The sequence below is a fragment of the Mustelus asterias genome, chromosome 18, assembly GCF_964213995.1.
Source record: "Mustelus asterias chromosome 18, sMusAst1.hap1.1, whole genome shotgun sequence".
Classification (NCBI taxonomy): Eukaryota; Metazoa; Chordata; class Chondrichthyes; order Carcharhiniformes; family Triakidae; genus Mustelus; species Mustelus asterias.
Genome location: NC_135818.1, coordinates 52,432,121 through 52,449,528, shown reverse-complemented (window position 1 = coordinate 52,449,528; position 17,408 = coordinate 52,432,121).

Sequence of the window (17,408 nt, the reverse complement as noted above, 5' to 3'; positions counted from 1 at the left end):
GCTGTTTTTTTCAATGGGGGTTCACACTAGAATCTCCCACACTCTGTGCAATGCAGAGACCTCAGTGTGAATATCATTAGATTTCAGGAGGCGGGGTCTATTCCCACCCGGGAGGCTGAAACCAGCCGGCCTCTCTGCATGCGCAGTGGCCCCAAACTGTCATCCTTCTGGTCACTGGCCAGCTCATTCGCTGGCCAGCCCGGGACCCCCGCAGTGCTGTCCCCCAACACCCCCCACGGCCCGATCGCAGTCCCCCCTGACCATTCCTGGGCCAGCCTTAACCCTCCCCCCATCCAGACCACCCCGATCTCCAGCCCCCTCACCCCCACCACAATGCCAACCCCCTCCATACCCTCTCAGGCAGTCCCCCACAGCCCGCCACAATCGCTGGCCTCCCTCCTGCCCCCGTCAATGCCGATGGTAGAGTGGCAGCAGGACCCCCCACTGATCACCCCTAGACCACGCCCACCATATGCCCCACCCCATATGTCTCACCCCAATAGGCCCCCTTCCCCCTTGGCACTGCCCCATGCTTGGTGGGCAGTGCCACGGTGCCCCTGAGCATGGACACTTTGCCCCTTGGGCAGTGCCAGGGGGCACAGGCTGGCACTGTCAGGGTGCCCATGCCCAGGAGGCACCACCCCCCACCGCCCGACCCCTTGGGACCCCTTCACTCCAGCGGGGTTGTCCCACTAGTTCCCTGAAAGTGGGGAGCTAGTCTAAACCCCGCTGGAGTGAAATTGTACTGACGGGGTGGGAGAGGCTAGCAGGCCTGGAGACTTCAGTCCTGGGCCCGCTAATAGACCAGCCTCCCCGCTGATTTCCAGTGCTGAGAGATGTTAGCAGGGTGCAAACCCTTGCGCAAATCATCTGAAATATTGAATTCAATGTTAGCTTTGAAAAGGAGAAATGTAACACAGCCACTAAGATTAATCTTAGCAAGGTACGGCACGGTAGCACAGTGGTTAGCACTGCTGCTTCACAGCTCCAGGGACCTTGGTTCGATTCCCGGCTTGGGTCACTGTCTGTGTGGAGTTTGCACGTTCTCCTCGTGTCTGCGTGGGTTTCCTCCGGGTGCTCCGGTTTCCTCCCACAGTCCAAAGATGTGCAGGTTAGGTTGATTGGCCATGCTAAAAAAATGCCCCTTCGTGTCCTGAGATGCGTAGGTTAGAGGAATTAGTGGGTAAAATATGTAGGGATATGGGGATAGGACCTGGGTGGGATTGTGGTCGGTGCAGACTCGATGGGCCGAATGGCCTCTTTCTGTACTGGAGGGTTCCTATGAAAGGATTACACAGACTGACCACAGCAAACTGATCAAAACTGTTATTGGGTAAGCACAGATGACCGCTCCACGGACGATAACATTCTTTAGCTTCTCAGCCTTTTGGCTAAGATCAAGTGTAGTATTGGCAGTCCTGCACTTGATTGAAGTCAATGAGGATTGATTTGCCCCTGTTTGTGAGAGTGGGGATTGCGATTCGCGAGTAGTGTAGCCCTTTCTTGTCGAGGCAGGTGGTAGGTGGCTGCTTCCTCATTTGAATGATCGTAGCATTCAGTCGAGCACAACCTTCACTACTGGTTGGTTGAACACTCAATGGGGGGGGGGGGGGCAGCAGTGTGTGTGTGGCTAGCATGTGTTTGAGTTAGCCTGAACCTTGAAAGTGAAGAGGCACTCATTAGAAGGGATGCACTCCAAATGGAGCATCGGGGAAAAGACAGGCCCCCAGATTCTTGGATATGGCACTGGAGGCCTTAGACCAGAAAAAGATGCTGTGTTTCTGCTAGGAGTTGGGAAGCTGTCAAGGAATGAGAGCAGGTGGCCAGGAAGGTCACTTCCCAGAAATCCCATGAGTGGCAATAGTGCCACAAGAAGTTCAATAACCTTGCATGGGTGGTTAAGATTAGCATCTGTATGTGCACATACATCTCCCACCAACATCTCACAATCTCAATGCACCATCACTCACCCATCGGCAGTCCCTAGAAGTCAGGACTCAGCCTTAACATTCAGATACTCCACCTCACCTTTGTACACCTACCAATGATGCCAGCCTCACATCAATACCTGGCTGCTTCCTCATGCCTCCAGCTGTTCAGCTGTGGCAGGGACATCGCCCAGTGTAAGATGGGCACTGACATTCTTTCCTCTCTCTTGCAGGGCAAGGTGGCCCATAACAGCAGTGTCATGCCCAGTGAAGACATGTCCTGTTCATACCTTTAAACATGGACTGCATTCAATGTATAATTTTCTGGAACCGTCTTTTATTTCAAAATGGACAAAACAAGATGGCTAAAATGGTTTCCAAGGGTCAGATAACTTTTTCAATTTCTGTATGTAGAATCATAGAATCCCTACGGTGCAGAAGGAGGCCATTCGGCCCATCGCATCTGCACTGACCACAATCCTACCCAGGCCCTATCCCCATCACCCCATGCATTTATCCTAGCTAGTCCTCCCGACACTAAGGGGCAATTTTAGCATAGCCAATCCACCAAGCCCACGCATCTTTGGACTGTGGGAGGAAACCGGAGCACCCGGAGGAAACCCACGCAGACATGGGGAGAACGAACAAACTCCACACAGTAAGTGACCCAAGCTGGGAATCGAACCCAGGTCCCTGGCACTGTGAGGCAGCAGTGCTAACCACTGTGTCACTGCCATAGGCTCATAAGTATCTCAAGCCTCTGGAAAGTTCCTAACTGAATAGCCTTGGACTCCCCCTTAGTTTCTGTCCAGCCATGCCCATTCTATCTGTGGAATTTACACCTGCTATTGTTTGTGGTTTACCCAAACCTCAAAATATATTGACTTCCAAACTTCATTGTTGGAATTCTACTGCCCCGCTCGCCGTGAGAATCGGAGTGGTGAGGGACGGACAATGGGAAGGTCCGTTGACCTCAGGCGGGATTTTCCGGTCTCGGGTCGAGCGAGGCCGTAAAATCCTGCCCAACGTCTCTAAGCCTGAAAGTTAACAAAAGAGAGGAGGAACAACTTAGCTACAAGTGAATGTGAATGACTACTTTCCATTGTGTAACAATGGCTTCAGGTTTCCAAACAATTCCGGATGGGACCACAGCAGTTGATCTCATGATCCAAAACCATCACAAATCTATTGTTTCAAGAAGCAGTGACAATCTAGGCAGTCTACACAAGTACACCATCCGCAGAGAACATCAACAACACCCAAAGGCAGTAAGGTCCATGCCTTTGTAAGAACCTGCCGATTGTTACATCTTAAAGGTCTCCCCGGCCTTTTCCTTTGTACAACGTCCACCAAAACAGAAAACTACAAATGACTCATGTCATAACCTGCAGCTTCCTGAGGAAGTTCCCGCGCCACTGGTCTAATTATGGTCGGATTTAACAAGGCCCCTGCCTTCAAGGCCACCTGCGGGAGTGTGTAAAATCCAGGTCTATGTTTCTGTCTGCCTGATATGAAGAGGGCATACCCTCCCTGTCGAAGCAAATGCCACTAACCTAATTCCAGAGAACTAGGGTGGAGATCGGCAAGGGCTTAGGATTTCCCCAGTGTGTGCAAGAGTTCAATCAGTTAAACCCTGCATGACATCCCAGCAGAGGCCGTGTACAACCAATCAATTTTGCGTCCAGCGATGGCCATCCCACTGTTAGAGCATTGAGATACAGAGTTAACTGGAGCTAAGTGAGAACAATCTCAGTTGTTGGTAACAGGTCTGTCATCCATCTCCCATTAATGAACCCGAGTGAATGATCAAGTGTCAACATTACCCCGGAATAATCTTCTGAATGTTTTTTGCTTTGGAGGCCTTCTTTCCATGTAAAACATTTCCTCAAACTTCATTTAACACAATTTTGTTTCCCGTAAAAAGAAATACTTACACAATCATTTTTTTTTATTTGTTCATGGGATGTGGGTGTCACTGGCTGGACAGCATTTATTGCCCATCCCTGAGGGCATTTAAGAGTCAACCACATTGCTGTGGCTCCGGAGTCACATGTAGGCCAGGCCAGGTAAGAGGATGGTGAATCTATGGAATTCATTGCCAAAAATGGGCTGTGGAGGCCAGGTCATTGAGCATACTTAAGACAGAGATCAATAGGTTCTTGATTGGTAAGGGGATCGAAGGTTACGGGGAAAAAGCAGGAGAATGGGGTTAAGAAAATTATCAGCCATCATTGAAAGGCGGAGCAGACTTGCTGGGCTGAATGGCCTAATTCTGCTCCTATATCTAATGGCCTTCTAGTAAGGGTGACAGATTTTCTTCCCTAAAGGACAGCATTAATCATACATTTATTATTTTTCTTCCAATATGAAATTGCTGCAGGTGCTGGGGCCAGATGGAGGCTCAAGTGAAGGGAGTGGCACTTGAGTACAGCCCAGAGGAGAATAGGTACTAGATCAAAGTTCTCTTTTCATAGAATTAAATAGAATGTACGCCACAGAGACAGCCTGTTATAGACGGGAAGAGATACAAAATCATTCCTTCCCTTTTCCCATCTCACGATTGACTGCAACAAGATGTATTTTTGAGAAGGTGTGTCTTTCCCCCTTTTCAGTGCTGTGACCTTAAAGGATAGACATGAAAGAGGCTCTCTTGTAACTTTGAACCAAAAGGAAGGATAAACATTTAATTCTTGGCTGGGTTTGCTGCCAATGTGGTACGTGTGCAGTTGTACCGTCGTGACGTCATTGCAAGCGATGGAGATAATGTTCTACTCATTCCACCAACCTCAGCATGGTACCTATCCTCTCCATCAGTTTCTCTTTTTTTTTAAAAGCAAAAGTCAAACTCGCAGCAATCCTGATGAGAACTGAACCCAACTGTTGCAGCATGGTGGTTAGCACTGCTGCCCCACAACGCCAGAGACCTGGGTTCGATTCCCAGCTTGGGTCACTGTCTGTGTGGAGTCTGCACATTCTCCCCGTGTCTGCGTGGGTTTCCTCCCGGGTGTTCCCATTTCCTCCCACAGTCTGAAAGATGTGCCGGTTAGGTGCATTGGCCATGCTAAATTCTCCCTCAGTGTAACCCGAACAGGAGCTGGAGTGTGGCAACAAGGGGATTTTCACAGTAACTTCATTGCAGTGTTGATGTAAGCCGACTTGTGACACTAATGAATAAACTTTAAACAAACTGCCTCTGTTTCTTTTTAATATGAAATCTGATAAATGACAGCAGCTTCGGGGAAGGGAGGAAAAGGGGAGAGATTTGAATAATAAATGCTGGTGGTGGGGAGAAAATAATTAATAGCTTTACCTTATGATGTAGCTTAGAAATACCTGTGTGAAAAGCTGCAGAGGAATTACAGCATTACCCAGAAACAGCACAAGTGCTGCTGGCACTTCTGTTAATGGGACAGAAAATTGGACACTCTGGTACCTAATTTTCTGACCTGCGCTAATACCCAATGAGACTGTGTATCAACCATTCGGGGCTCTGGCTTGTTTCAGGGGTGCTCTTTTGCCACATTTTCAAGAAGAGTTTAAAAAATTGGGTTTCTGCACATGTGCAGACAAGTGCCCACGGGCAGGTGGGTATCAGCAGCCATCTTGATTTGGCAGGAGAGACCGCACTTATTTCTCACATCATCTAAGATGTAATCAGAACAACGCTCACTCCTCACACAGACTAGATACACACACACATAGATGATTTTTAAAGATGTAACATGCACTTAAATTACTTGAAGGGAATAAAGAAACGGTTTACTTCTTTACACAGTCCTTAAGATGATGGTTGAAATGTTGCAAGCCTGGAGGATTCTTTCTTGGTTCACTGAAAACAAAGGAGGTTGGAGGTTTCTGGCTTTTCGGTCAAAGTTGCGTTCCGAGTCTCTGTCGTGACGAAATATAAGCTTGCAGGGAAAATGAGTAAGTCCCATTTCTCTTCCTAACGTGACTTCTGAGGCAGGGTCCTGCCTTGTGCTGGGTGAGAAAAGGCTTTTCTCTCGTCTTTGTATTCCAGACTGGCATGCTGGGCTGCCCTTGTGGACGGCTAAGGTATTAAGACCATAAGATATAGGAGCAGAATTAGGCCATTCAGCCCATCGAGTCTGCTCCGCCATTCAATCATGGCTGAGGTGATTCTCATCCCCATTCTCCTGCCTTTTCCCCTCAACCCCTGATCCCCTTATTGATTAAGAACCTATCTATCTCTGTCTTAAAGATACTCAGTGACCTGGCCTCCACAGCCCTCTGTGGCAATGAGTTCCACAGATTCACCAACCTCTGGCTGAAGTAATTCCTTCTCATCTCATTTTTAACGGAGCATCTTTCCACTCTGAGGTTGTGCGCTTGGGTTCTAGTCTCTCTCACTAGTGGAAACAGCCACTCTATGTAGGCCTCTCAGTATTCTGTAAGTTTCAATCAGATCCGCCCCTCATCCTTCTAAACTCCATCGAGTATAGACCCAGACTCCTCAACCACTCCTCATATGACAAACCCTTCATTCCAGGGATCATTATTGTGAATCTCCTCTGGACCCCCTCTAAGACCAGCACATCCTTCCTTAGGTATGGGGCCCAAAACTACTCACAATATTCCAAATGGGGTCTGACCAGAGCCTTAGACAGCCTCACCAGTACATCCCTGCTCTTGTATCCTAGACCTCTAGAAATGAATGCTAACATTGCATTTGCCTTCCTAACTGCCAACTAAACTGCATGTTAACCTTAAGGGAGTCCTGAACCAGCTCTTTCTCCAGTCAGCTTCAGTCATGTGAGAACAGTATCACTATTCCATTGCCACACGATGGATTTGCTGGCAGATGACCTTATTGAGACATATAGGATTCTCAGGGGAATTGACAGAGTAGATGCTGAGAGGTTCTTTCCCCTTGTGGGAGAGTCTAGGACGAGAAGGCATAACCTCAGAGTACAGGGTCACCCATTTAAGACAGATATGAGGAGGGATTTCTTCTCTCTGAGGGTAGTGAACCTGTGGAATTCTTTTCTGTGGAGGCTGGGTCATTAGGTTTGTTTAAGACTAAGATAGATAGATTTTTAACCAGTAAAAGAATGAAAGTTTATTGGGATAAGGTGAGAAAGTGGAGTTGAGAATTGTCATTTCAAATCAGCCATGACCTCATTGAATAGTGGGGCAGACCCGATGGGCTGAATGGCCTACTTCTGCTCCTCCGTCTTATGGTAATTGACAAACAATCAGGAATGAATGATATCCCATCAACATTCCAGCTGTAATTAGCCTCCTGAAACGTGTTTATTTGAAATTCCATCTTCATGGGGCCAGCCAGTCTAGCAGTCATTATCATTATAAGTCTCTTCCATAGGAATGATGAGAAGTACCATTGGGAAATTGGAAAATTGGGAAATTTTACGTAACTTCCCAGCGATGTGTTCAGACATATCCGTCTGTCTGTACAGAAATCTCAAAATCAAGACAACCAAGTCCATCACAGTGTTCATGGTCCATCATGCCTTTTAACAGTGAAGTCTCCATGTCCCAACAACCCTAATAGGTATATGATGTGTCTGTAACAAGCCCAACTAGTCTGTGCTGACATTTCTACTCCCCGCAGGTCGCCTCCCATTCAATTACCTCAGCTCAGTCTTTCAGCATGTCTTTCTATTCCTTTTTTCTCTCTCTTTCCTTAGAAGGAATCTAAGTTATTTGCCTGAACCGCTTCCAGCCGTAGTGGGTTCCAGTTTCTAAACACTTTCCAGAGGACTTATTGGTTATTTTCTTCTATTTATCACCCCTCGTTTTGAATTCCCCCACTAGTGGAAACATTGGGCTGAATCTTGTTGGCCCCGAAGAAGTTCCGCCGCCACAGGGGTTGAAGCAGAAACCAATCCTGCTCTGGTGGGGAATGGGTGATGTGGGAAACAATCCTGCTGTGGTGGGGAATGGGTGATGTTGTCCCCTTCCACGCTTCCAGCCCTCCTGTCTCCAAGCTTGTCTCCAATGGCCCTGGATAATTCAGCTATTCTCTCCACGTTGACTTCTATCAGGTCTTCGCCAAGTCTTTTTTTAAAAGAAAATAGGTCTCACTTGTTCATCTTTTCCTGATCGCTGTAAATGCTCACTATTGGTAGCAAACCTATATATTTTTTACGCTTTCTTCAGTTCTCTTATATCATTTTTATAGTATGTGAACCTGAACTGTGCATGATTAAGTGTGGGCTGGTCAAAGTTGTATACAGGATTAACACAGCTTTGAGTTCTATACCTCTACAACAGAGACCAGCAATATTCTTTAACCTGAAGAGCCTTTAATAAAATGCCTAAAATAAAACTGTTAGGAGTCACGAGACAAAACCTCAGAGTTTCGAAACCAAACACATGGCAGATTGCCAAATGTCTCTGGTAGAATGTGTAATTTGCATTTATGATAAAGTAGATGCTTGCTTTGAATTTATGTATTAATGTTCAAAAAATTGAAATTAGAATTGATCTAAATTAATTGTTGCATTTAAATTTTGTCAGGGAAGCCATTGTTAAAACAAATGGTAACTTAAGATATGTAGAATTAAGACAAATTTTTCAGCTATTCATTCTCATTAATAAAGAAGCTTCTAATAGTGCATCTGAAATATATTAGAAACAATAATGGTTGCAGCTCTAAAACCTGTTCCTTGAATCAAAGGTTATCTTTATCCATGTTGTAGCTAAACAGGCTTATTTAGAGTACAATTATGTTTTTTGTTCAAATAATAACTTGAAAATGTAAGGTGCAACAATGATTACTTTGTTATCCTCGCTATAAAATCATAGTTCCTTATTTTTTTGACTTTGGGGGTGGCACAGTGGTTAGCACTGCTGCCTCATAGCACCAGGGACCCAGGTTCGATTCCCAGCTTGGGTGACTGTCTGTGCGGACTCTGCACATTCTCCCCATGTCTGCGTGGGTTTCCTCCAGGTGCTCCAGTTTCCTCCCACAGTTGGAAAGTCGTGCTGGTTACGTGCATTGGCCATGCTAAATTCTCTCTGTGTACAGAAACAGGCATCGGAGTGTGGCGACTAGGGGATTTTCATAGTAATTTCATTGCAGTGGTAATGTAAGCCTACTTGTGACACTAATAAATAAACATTTAAAAATGTTTTTGCGATGGATTTCTTTTCATGTTAATTTGATACTGATGGAAGCCACAAGGTCCAGTCAGAGAGTTGACAGTTCTGGAGTCTTGGAGCCTCAACGAAGAGTTGAGTGTTGCTAATGCAGCTTGGGTGCATGAGAGCACCTCACTATGAAAGCACTCTTGGGGATGTGGGTGCAGCTGCATAGTAACTCCCAAAGGTTCCCTTCCACGCTCCACACCAGTCAGTTACCACACATGCACAGCTGTAGAAAAAAATTAAAGGCCACGGCCACTTAAACAAATAGCTCACACACCCAGGGCACATTTCAGCAGAGAGCAGGCACTTGACCAATGCTTAGGTGAGGGGTGCAGTGATATGTAGCTCTACGACTCTTCTTGTGCCTGTGGGAGTGGTGAAGCTAACTCCACTGATCATTGGCTGTATCAAAAGTTTGTGACGCAGAAGTGGATGTTTAAACATTCATTAGAGAGAGAGGTAAGAGGCAGGTTGTACAAAGCTCACATTCTACACACCTTCGCTGCAGCCCCTGAGGTGTAGATACATCCACAGTGCTGTTAGGGAGAAAGTTCCAGGATTTTGTTCCAGTGACAGTGAACGAAGAGCGATATATTTCCAAGTCGACGTATATTTCCAGGGCAGACCGTAGTGCAGTGGTTAGCACTGCTGCCTCACAGCACCAGGGCCCCAGGTTCGATTCCCGGCTTGGGTCAATGTCTGTGTGGAGTTTGCATGTTCTCCCTGTGTCTGCGTCGGTTTCCTTTGGGTGCTCCGGTTTCCTCCCACAGACCAAAGATGTGCGAGTTAGGTGGATTGGCCATGCTAAATTGCCCCTTAGTGACAGGGGGACTAGCTAGGGTAAATGCATGGGGTTATGGGGATAGGGCCTGGGTGGGTTGTGGTCGATGCAGACTCGGTGGGCTGAATGGCCTCCTTCTGCACTGTCGGATCCTAAGTCAGGATGGTGTGTGACTTGGAGAGGAATCCGCAAGTGGTGTTGTTCCCATGTATCTGCTGCCCTTGTCCTTCTAGATAGTAGTGGTTGTGGGTTTGGAAGTTGTGTAATAATTTAATATAATAATTTAAACATGAGGATGAGAATTTTAAATGGTGAGTCAGAAGACTGGGGGGCTAAAGAGTCAGTGGGGTCAGGGGTAAGGGCGTGTGGGACATGGTATGGGTGAAGATAGAGGCAGCAGTGGTTTGGACAAGCTGTTGCATCATGTGGAGATGACTGAACAAAGAGCTTATTGGGTATTAAATAAAACAAAATTCCTCCCATTCTGAGGAAGGTGGAAAGTAACCTGGTGGGCACCAGGACCAAGCAAACAGCAGCTTTCCAGTTTCATCTTAAATAACATTGCAGAGCCCCACCTACACATCCCCAAGTTGAATCACTAATTTGTTTTGGGCAAATCGAAAGGATCCTTATTGTTTATAGTAAGTGAATGGACGGAGAGGAAAATCACAGATCAGAACATAAAACAAAGAGGATAGCCATGAGTGACGAGGGGTAAGATTTACTCTGTTGGCACTGGTGTCAGGCTCAAATGAGGTCAGAAGGCCACACCATGTATGAAACAGTTATTCAATAAAAATTTTCCTAGAGAGGCCAATTAATGGCCAGAGGGTGGGCTTACCATCCAATTAAAGAAGATGGGTGGTCTTTCAAAGGGCCAATTAAATGCCTTCCAGCTGGAAAGCAGGAGCAGGTTGCGATGACAGGAAAGCGAGGAAGAGAAAAGTGGAAAACTCAGGTGCCCTCTTCCCATATTTTAAAAATAAAACTGCAAAATGGGTGTTTGAAGCCAGGTGAAGCAAAGGTGACTGCCCTTGACATCAAGGCAGGGTTAGCCTGAGTGTGGCATCCAGGAGTCTCAGCAAAACTGGAGTCAATTAGAATCAGGGGAAAATTCCTCCACTAGTTGGAGTCATATCTGGCACAAAGGAAGATTGTTGTGGTGGCTGGAGGCCAATCATCTCAGCCCCAGGACATCACCTCAGGAGTTCCTCAGGGTAGTGTCCGAGGCCCAACCATCTTCAGCTGCTTCATCAATGACCTTCCTTCCATCATAATGTCAGAATTGGGGATGTTCATTGATTGCACAATGTTCAGCACCCTTCATGAGTCCTCAGAAATTAAAGCAGTCTGTGTCCATATGCAGCAAGACCTGGACAAAATTCAGGCTGGGGCTGATTAGTGGCAAGAAACATCCATGACACACAAGTGCCAAGCAATGGCCATCTCCAACATGGAGAATCTAACTGCTGTGTTGTTACAATGAAATAAAGGTACCAATCACTCATGGGTAACACATCGTGGGTTTATTTATTTATACTAGACATATGAGAACAGATATAGATTGCTAGAAAGTGATCAGCAGCAGAGCTTTGTGTGTGTGCTCTGCTCAGGAGTAAAAGTGAAACTATGCTGGATCATTTGGGCTCACTTCCCTTCCATTAAAGACATACTCACACCAACCATCTCCCCTTGACATTCAATGGCATTGTTTTTTTATTCATTCATGGGACATGGGCGTCGCTGGCTGGCCAGCATTTATTACCCATCCCTAGTTGCCCTTGAGAAGGTGGTGGTGAGCTGCCTTCTTTGAATTGCTGCAGTCCATGTTCTGTGGGTTGACCCACAATGCCGTTAGGGAGGGAATTCCAGGATTTTGACCCAGTGACTGCAAAGGAACGGCGATATATTTCCAAGTCAGGATGATGAGTGGCTTGGAGGGAAACTTGCAGGTGATGGTGTTCCCATTTATCTGCTGCCCTTGTCCTTCTAGATGGAAGTGGTCGTGCGTTTGGAAGGTGCTGTCTAAGGATCTTTGGTGAGTTGCTGCAGTGCATCTTGTAGATAGTACACACTGCTGCTACTGAGCGTCAGTTGTGGAAGGATTGAATGTTTGTATGTGTGGTGCCAATCAAGCGGGCTGCTTTGTCCTGGATGGTGTCAAGCTTCTTGAGTGTTGTTGGAACTGCACCCATCCAGGCAAGTGGGGAGTATTCCATCACACTCTTGACTTGCCTCGTAGATGGTGGATAGGCTTTGGGGAGTCAGGAGGTGAGTTACTCGTCACAGTATTCCTAGCCTCTAACCTGCTCTTGTCATCACTGAGTTTATGTGGTGAGTCCAGTTGAGTTTCTGGTCAACGGTAACCCCAAGGATGTTGACAGTGGGGGATTCAGTGATGGTTACACCATTGAATGTCAAGGGGCGGTGGTTAGAGGGTCTCTTATTGGTGATGGTCATTGCGTGGCACGAATGTTATTGGCCACTTGTCAGCCCAAGCCTGGATATTATCCAGATCTTGTTGTATTTGAATATGGACTGTTTCAGTATCTGAGGAATTGCGAATGGTGCTGAACATTGTGCAATCATCGGCAAACATCCCCACTTCTGACCTTATGACGGAGGGAAGGTCATTGATGAAGAAGTGGAAGATTGTTGGGCCTAGGACACTACCCTGAGGGACTCCTGCAGAGATGTCCTGGAGCTGAGATGACTGACCCTCCACAACCACAACCATCTTCCTATATGCCAGGTATGACCCCAACCAGCGGAGAGTTTGCCCCCTGATACCCATTGATTCCAGTTTTGCTAGGGCTCCTTGATGTCACATTCAGTCAAATGTGGCCTTGATGTCAAGGGCTGTCACTCTCACCTCACCTCTGGAATTCAGCTCTTTTGTCCATGTTTGAACCAAGGTTGTAATGAGGTCATGAGCGGAGTGGCCCTGGCAAAATCCAAACTGGGCATCACTGAGCAGGTTATTGCTGAGCAGGTGCTGTTTGATAGCACTGTTGATGACCCCTTCCATCACTTTACTGATGATCGAGAGTAGACTGATTGGGCGGTAACTGGCCGAATTCTGCTTTTTTGTGTACAAGACATACCTGGGCAATTTTCCACATTGTTGGGTCAATGCCAGTGTTGTAACTGTACTGGAAGAGCTTGGCTAGGGGAACGGCAAATTCTGGAGCACAAGCCTTCAGTACTATTTCAGTATTATCACTGAATCCCCCTCTATTCACATCCTTCACCTGTAACTGAACTGGACCAGCCATATAAATACCAGGGCAAGTCGGCAGAGGTTGGGAATTCTGTGCTGAGTAACTCACCTTCTGACTCCCCACAACCGATCCACAAGACACAAGTCAGGAGCATGATGGAATACTCTCCACTTGCCTGGATGAGTGCACCATCCAAGACACAACTGCCCGCTTGATTGGCACACATTCACCCACTTAAACGTTCACTCCCTCAGTGTGTACCATCTACAAGATGTACCGTAGCAACTCACCAAGGTTCCTTTGACATCACCTTTCAAATCTGCAACCTCAAACACCTGAAAGGACAAATGCAGCAGATGCATGGAAATACCACCACCGTGGAAGGACCCCTCCAAGCCACACACCATCCTGACTTGAAACTACATTTGCATTCATTCAATATCACTGGGTCAAAATGTTGGAGCTCTGTTCTAAAGCACGATGGATCTACCTACACTGATGCCGCTGTGATTCAGGGAGGTGGTTAACCACCACCTTCTCAAAAGCAATAAACCATGGACAATAAATAATGGCCTAGCCAATGACACTCACATCCCCTGATATAATTTAAAAAGACTACCACTACTGGGGAAGGGTTGTGGAACAAGCCCCTCTACAGGGTGGTCTGTGGTTGCTGCTGCACCCAAGTGAGCAATGACTTGTGGGCCTCCCTAGAACATGGCACCCTCTAGATCGCTGACACCCAGACAGCTAATCTGGTCCTGTCAGCTCCTGAGAATGGAGGCTGATTGGAAAATCCCAGTTGACCTCCTTTAACTGACTTTAACAAGCCCCTAATGAGCTCTATCCCCTCCCTATCCACCCTGCACAAAACTAGCCCGGGAGGGTAGGGGCGTAGGGTGAAGTTGAGGAAGTGTCACACCGGCCAGTGCCGTTATAGTTAGCATCTCCCCAACTCTGACCCTGACCCTGGCAGATGCTAAAAATCAAGCCCCAAAAAGTATTTCAAAAATCAAATGTCAGAAAATATAGTTTTGAAAATACGGTTTTTATTACGAGAGAGAAAAACACAAGACATGTTGATTATCTTTGTCAGACCGCCTGGAACCAGTTCATAGACCCCCTGAATGAGAACCCCAGCTCCAGAGAGCTACAGAGCTGCTTGCTTCAACTATCAGATTTGTAAGTTTGCCAACTTAGTTCTGTCTAATGTGTTTGCCACCATAGACGTGCCAAGTGGATGATCCAACTCCTGACGTCCCCAACATCACAGCAGCTAATTTTCAGCCAATTTGTTTCACTCCAAGTGATACCAAGCATTGGATAGAGCAAAGGCACAACATCCCAGCTGTAGTACTGAAGACTTTTGCTCCAGAACTAGCCAAGCTGTTCCAGCAGAGTTACAATAAAGACATCTCCCTGACATTGTGGAAAATTGCCTAGGTGTGACTTGTTCACAAGATACAGGGCAAATCCAAACCAAACCAACGCAGTACAAATCAGCAACTAGAGCCCTCTCAGTCTACTTCCGATCATCGGCAAAGTGATGGAAGGGCTACCAAACCGTGTTTACACGGTAACAACCTGTTCAACTTGCACCACCACCGCCCTCCCCTCCCCCCGGGCCAGTCAGCTCCAGATCTCATTAGTTGGTAAAAACATAATCCAAGAGTTGAACTTCAGGGATGAGATGAGATTGGCTATCCTTGACATTGAGGCAGCAGTTGACTAAGTGTGACATCAAAAGAACCCAAGCAAAATTAAAGCCAGTGGGAGTCAAGGGGAAAACAAGGGGAATACTCCCAACTAGTTTAATCATATCCAGCACAAAGGAAGATGGGTCTGGCTGTTGGATGCCAATCATTTCACTCCAAAACATCATTAGGGGGCTTATTAGGTCATAGAATCCCTACATTGCAGAAGGAGGTCAATCAGCCCATCGAACATGCACCGGCACCAATCCCACCCGGCTCCTATCGCCGTAACCCTATGTATTTACCCTGTTAATCTCCCTAACCTACACATCTTGGGACACTAAGGAGCAATTTAGCATGGCCAATCATAGAATCATAGAAACCCTACAGTGCAGAAGGAGGCCATTCGGCCCATCGAGTCTGCACCGACCACACTCCCACCCAGGCCCTACTCCCACATATTTACCCGCTAATCCCTCTAACCTACGCATCCCAGGACTCGAAGGGGCAATTTTTAACCTGGCCAATCAACCTAACCTGCACATCTTTGGACTGTGGGAGGAAACCGGAGCACCCGGAGGAAACCTACGCAGACACGAGGAGAATGTGCAAACTCCACACAGACAGTGACCCGAGCCGGGAATCGAACCCAGGACCCTGGAGCTGTGAAGCAGCAGTGCTAACGACTGTGCCACCGTGCCGCCCCAATGTTCCAGCTCGTGTTCTAGGCCTAACCATCTTCAGCTTCTTCATCAATCAATTCCTCAAATACTGAAGCTTTCCATATCAGCATGCAGCAAAATCTGGACGATATTCCGGCTTGGGCTGACAAGTGGCAAACCACATTGCTCCAACACAAGAGAGTCAAGTTGTCCTTCACTGGCATAACCACCTCTGGATATCACACCACCAACATCCTGGCAGCTCACAGGGATCATAAACCTAACTGGACCAGCGACATGAGAGGCTGGGAATTATGTCCTTAGTAACTCAGCCTGTGACTCCGCAAAGCCTGTCCAAGATCTACAAGGCACAAGTCAGGAATGTGATGGAATACTCTTCACTTACCTGGATGAGTGCAGCTCCAACAACACTTAAAAGCCTCAGTATCATCCAGGGCAAAGCAGCTCACTTGATTGGCATGCATCCACCACCTTAAACATTCTCTCCCTCAATTCTAGTCACTCTGCATGAGTGACTTTATGTCTTTATCCTGTTCTGCTCTTAGGTTGATATTTATTCTTATTGACTTTCCCAAAGTGGTTTGATACATTGGGTGGAATTTTCCCTTCCCGCCCGCCACAGGAATCATAGCAGGCGGGACACGGACCATGCAAAGGTCGATTGACCTTGGGTGGGATTTACCGATCTTGGGGCGAGTGCGGCCAGAAAATCCCGCCCATTGGGTGTTTCGCCGGCCATTTCAGAAGGCAATTTACCACATTGGTATGGGTCTGGAGTCACATGTAGGCCAGACCTTGTAAGCACGGCAGATGTATTTCCCTAAAGGACGTTAATGAGCTAGATGGATTTTTTTTCTGAGAATCTGATAGTTTCAAGGTCACCATTACTGCGACTAGTTTTCTGTTCTAGAATCATCTAATTGAATTTCAGTTCTCCAGATGCCATGCCAGGATTTCAGCTCATGTCTCTGGTGTAATAACCTAGGGCTCTGGATTACTAATCCAATAACATAACCATAATGTCACCATCCTCTTTGCAAAGTTTCTTCATGCTGCAGGTTCTAACGACAAGTCATTTCTGATAGTGTCGTCTGATTTGGGCCTCTCATACTTGTCTTAACATTTGCTCTGCTCCCCAAGATGCAGAAGAACTGCCACTCACAGGATGGTGGGGGTTCCAACACCATTGTATTATTTTAATATATGTTAATGTATTCCCAATAGCATCTGTGAACGTACATATGGAAGACTGCAGATTGCAGCCGCTATGGGATGGAAACACGACTGAAATATATTTTGGCCCCAGAATCTTCTCACAAAATTGAAAGCATGCTGATGTCACCAAGGAAATTGAATACAAATGATGTCAAGAAAACAAGAACATAGAATATTTTTCTTTTGGTATTATCATTGTCCTATTTCTTATGCACTGGGAGATAAGCTGTTGTAATTGGAGTAAGAGACAGCGACTGTAAGAATCTAAGCCAGCAGTAAGAAGTGGTTTTGCTATGTTAATGAACCAAGAGGAACATCAATCAGGATTTTACGCATGGAAATGACAGGGGTCGTTTTGAAGGTGTTGTTTTACTCTGAAGGGGGATATATGCAGTTTGTAAAATAGGCGTTAATGAATAAAGTAAAGATAGGGTAAGTTTAGATTTTTTAAAATTCTGAGTTAAAATAAAGAAATAAATTTAATCAATTCTGGGAAGAAAACATTCCTAAAAGGACTGGGTGAGACAATGGAGAGATCAAAGGGATTTAAGGAAATACTGCAGCCAATGTGAGGAGGTAGCTGGTTGGATCTCCTGGAAGACAGCTGGTCAAACTCCCAGAAAACAGTGTGAACAAAACTGATGTCTTAATAAACATTGACTTTACTATAAAATCATCACAAGTAGTCGGGGATATTGGCTGGAACTTTGTGGCTGTTCACGCCGGCAGGATTTTCTGGCCTCGCTAAAGGCACATCC